Below are 4,676 nucleotides of genomic sequence, written 5' to 3'. Positions count from 1 at the left end.
AATCCCTAAGCCCCGGGGTCACAATTTCCTCAAAAATCTGACTTTCGGCAATTCAGTCAAAAATGGTGCCAAACGGTTGCAAATGCTCCCCTGAAAGGTTTTTCGGTGGAAGCAGAGGTCTTTTTATCACAGGAAAAGAAATCAGCCCTCGACAACTTCACCGGCACAAAATGATTTTTTTGAAAAAATCCCTAAGCCCCGGGGTCACAATTTCATCAAAAATCTGACTTTCGGCTATTCACTCAGAAATGGTGCCAAAACGGTTGCAAATGCTCCCCTAAGAGTTTTGGCGTTCGAAACAGAAGGCTTTTTATCACAGGAACAGAAATCAGCCCTCGACAACTTAACTGGCAGAAAATGATTTTTTTGAAAAAATCCCTAAGCCCCGGGGTCACAATTTCATCAAAAATCTGACTTTCGGCAATTCAGTCAAAAATGGTGCCAAACGGTTGCAAATGCTCCGCTGAAAGGTTTTTCGGTGGAAGCTGAAGTCTTTTTATCACAGGAAAAGAAATCAGCCCTCGACAACTTCACCGGCATAAAATGATTTTTTTGAAAAAATCCCGAAGCCACGGGGTCACAATTTCATCAAAAATCTGACTTTCGGCTATTCACTCAGAAATGGTGCCAAAACGGTTGCAAATGCTCCCCTAAGAGTTTTGGCGTTCGAAACAGAAAGCTTTTTATCACAGGAACAGAAATCAGCCCTCGACAACTTAACTGGCAGAAAATGATTTTTTTTGAAAAAATCCCTAAGCCCCGGGGTCACAATTTCATCAAAAATCTGACTTTCGGCAATTCAGTCAAAAATGGTGCCAAACGGTTGCAAATGCTCCCCTGAAAGGTTTTTCGGTGGAAGCAGAAGTCTTTTTATCATAGGAAAAGAAATCAGCCCTCGACAACTTCACCGGCAGAAAATGATTTTTTTGAAAAAATCCCTAAGCCCCGGGGTCACAATTTCCTCAAAAATCTGACTTTCGGCAATTCAGTCAAAAATGGTGCCAAACGGTTGCAAATGTTCCCCTGAAAGGTTTTTCGGTGGAAGCAGAAGTCTTTTTATCACAGGAAAAGAAATCAGCCCTCGACAACTTCACCGGCAGAAAATGATTTTTTTGAAAAAATCCCTAAGCCCCGGGGTCACGATTTCATAGAAAATGTGACTTTCGGCAATTCACTCAAAAATGGTGCCAAACGGTTGCAAATGCTCCCGTGAGATGTTTTTCGGTTGAAACAGAAGTCTTTTTATCACAGGAAAAGGAATCAGCCCTCAACAACTTAACCGGCAGAAAATGATTTTTTTGAAAAAAATCCTTAAGCCCCGGGGTCACAATTTCATAGAAAATCTGACTTTCGGCAATTCACTCAAAATATGGTGCCAAACGGTTGCAAATGCTGCCCTGAAAGGTTTTTCGGTGGAAGCAGAAGGATTTTTATCACAGGAAAAGAAATCAGCCCTCAACAACTTAACCGGCAGAAAATGATTTTTTTGAAAAAAAATCCCTAAGCCATGGGGTCACAATTTCATCAAAAATCTGACTTTCGGCAATTCACTCAAAATATGGTGCCAAACGGTTGCAAATGCTCCCCTAAGAGTTTTGGCGGTCGAAAAAGAAGGCTTTTTATCAAAGGAAAAGAAATCAGCCCTCGACAACTTAACCGGCAGAAAAATATTTTTTTGAAAAAATCCCTAAGCCCCGGGGTCACAATTTCATCAAAAATCTGACTTTCGGCAATTCACTCACAAATGGTGCCAAAACGGTTGCAAATGCTCCCCTAAGAGTTTTGGCGTTCGAAACAGAAGGCTTTTTATCACAGGAACAGAAATCAGCCCTCGACAACTTAACTGGCAGAAAATGATTTTTTTGAAAAAATCCCTAAGCACCGGGGTCACAATTTCATAGAAAATCTGACTTTCGGCAATTCACTCAAAAATGGTGCCAAACGGTTGCAAATGCTCCCCTGAAAGGTTTTTCGGTGGAAGCAGAAGTCTTTTTATCACAGGAAAAGAAATCAGCCCTCGACAACTTAACCGGCAGAAAATGATTTTTTTGAAAAAAATCCCTAAGCCCCGGGGTCACAATTTCATAGAAAATCTGACTTTCGGCAATTCACTCACAAATGGTGCGAAACGGTTGCAAATGCTCCCCTGAAAGGTTTTTCGTTGGAAGCAGAAGTCTTTTTATCACAGGAAAAGAAATCAGCCCTCGACAACTTAACCGGCAGAAAAATATTTTTTTGAAAAAATCCCTAAGCCCCGGGGTCACAATTTCATCAAAAATCTGACTTTCGGCAATTCAGTCAGAAATGGTGCCAAACGTTTGCAAATGCTCCCCTGAGAGTTTTGGCAGTCGAAACAGAAGGATTTTTATCACAGGAAAAGAAATCAGCCCTCGACAACTTCACCGGCAGAAAATGATTTTTTTGAAAAAAATCCCTAAGCCCCGGGGTCACAATTTCATCAAAAATCTGACTTTCGGCAATTCACTCAAAAATGGTGCCAAACGGTTGCAAATGCTCCCCTGAAAGGTTTTTCGTTGGAAGCAGAAGTCTTTTTATCACAGGAAAAGAAATCAGCCCTCGACAACTTCACCGGCAGAAAATGATTTTTTTGAAAAAAAACCTTAAGCCCCGGGGTCACGATTTCATCAAAAATCTGACTTTCGGCAATTCACTCAAAAATGGTGCCAAACGGTTGCAAATGCTGCCATGAGATGTTTTTCGGTTGAAACAGAAGTCTTTTTATCACAGGAAAAGGAATCAGCCCTCAACAACTTAACTGGCAGAAAATGATTTTTTTGAAAAAATCCCTAAGCCCCGGGGTCACAATTTCATCAAAAATCTGACTTTCGGCAATTCAGTCAAAAATGGTGCCAAACGGTTGCAAATGCTGCCCTGAAAGGTTTTTCGGTGGAAGCAGAAGTCTTTTTATCACAGGAAAAGAAATCAGCCCTCGACAACTTCACCGGCAGAAAATGATTTTTTTGAAAAAATCCCTAAGCCCCGGGGTCACAATTTCATCAAAAATCTGACTTTCGGCAATTCAGTCAAAAATGGTGCCAAACGGTTGCAAATGCTCCCCTGAAAGGTTTTTCGGTGGAAGCAGAAGTCTTTTTGTCACAGGAAAAGAAATCAGCCCTCGACAACTTCACCGGCAGAAAATGATTTTTTTGAAAAAATCCCTAAGCCCCGGGGTCACGATTTCATAGAAAATCTGACTTTCGGCAATTCACTCAAAAATGGTGCCAAACGGTTGCAAATGCTACCGTGAGATGTTTTTCGGTTGAAACAGAAGTCTTTTTTTCACAGGAAAAGGAATCAGCCCTCAACAACTTAACCGGCAGAAAATGATTTTTTTGAAAAAAATCCTTAAGCCCCGGGGTCACAATTTCATAGAAAATCTGACTTTCGGCAATTCACTCAAAAATGGTGCCAAACGGTTGCAAATGCTCCCGTGAGAGGTTTTTCGGTTGAAACAGAAGTCTTTTATCACAGGAAAAGAAATCAGCCCTCGACAACTTCACCGGCAGAAAAATATTTTTTTGAAAAAATCCCTAAGCCCCGGGGTCACAATTTCATCAAAAATCTGACTTTCGGCAATTCAGTCAGAAATGGTGCCAAACGTTTGCAAATGCTCCCCTGAGAGTTTTGGCAGTCGAAACAGAAGTCTTTTTATCACAGGAAAAGAAATCAGCCCTCGATAACTTCACCGGCAGAAAATGATTTTTTTGAAAAAATCCCTAAGCCCCGGGGTCACGATTTCATAGAAAATCTGACTTTCGGCAATTCACTCAAAAATGGTGCCAAACGGTTGCAAATGTTCCCCTGAAAGGTTTTTCGGTTGAAACAGAAGTCTTTTTATCACAGGAAAAGAAATCAGCCCTCGACAACTTCACCGGCAGAAAATGATTTTTTTGAAAAAATCCCTAAGCCCCGGGGTCACGATTTCATAGAAAATCTGACTTTCGGCAATTCACTCAAAAATGGTGCCAAACGGTTGCAAATGCTCCCGTGAGAGGTTTTTCGGTTGAAACAGAAGTCTTTTATCACAGGAAAAGAAATCAGCCCTCGACAACTTCACCGGCAGAAAATGATTTTTTTGAAAAAAAACCTTAAGCCCCGGGGTCACAATTTCATAGAAAATCTGACTATCGGCAATTCAGTCAGAAATGGTGCCAAACGTTTGCATATGCTCCCCTGAGAGTTTTGGCGGTCGAAACAGAAGGATTTTTATCACAGGAAAAGAAATCAGCCCTCGACAACTTCACCGGCAGAAAATGATTTTTTTGAAAAAATCCCGAAGCCACGGGGTCACAATTTCATCAAAAATCTGACTTTCGGCTATTCACTCAGAAATGGTGCCAAAACGGTTGCAAATGCTCCCCTAAGAGTTTTGGCGTTCGAAACAGAAAGCTTTTTAACACAGGAACAGAAATCAGCCCTCGACAACTTAACTGGCAGAAAATGATTTTTTTTGAAAAAATCCCTAAGCCCCGGTGTCACAATTTCATCAAAAATCTGACTTTCGGCAATTCAGTCAAAAATGGTGCCAAACGGTTGCAAATGCTCCCCTGAAAGGTTTTTCGGTGGAAGCAGAGGTCTTTTTATCACAGGAACAGAAATCAGCCCTCGACAACTTCACCGGCAGAAAATGATTTTTTTGAAAAAATCCCTAAGCC

The sequence above is a fragment of the Podarcis muralis genome, chromosome 9 (assembly GCF_964188315.1).
Source record: "Podarcis muralis chromosome 9, rPodMur119.hap1.1, whole genome shotgun sequence".
NCBI classification, from domain to species: domain Eukaryota; kingdom Metazoa; phylum Chordata; class Lepidosauria; order Squamata; family Lacertidae; genus Podarcis; species Podarcis muralis.
The sequence above is the reverse complement of the archived record's forward strand: the minus strand, read 5'-3'. Positions refer to the sequence as shown.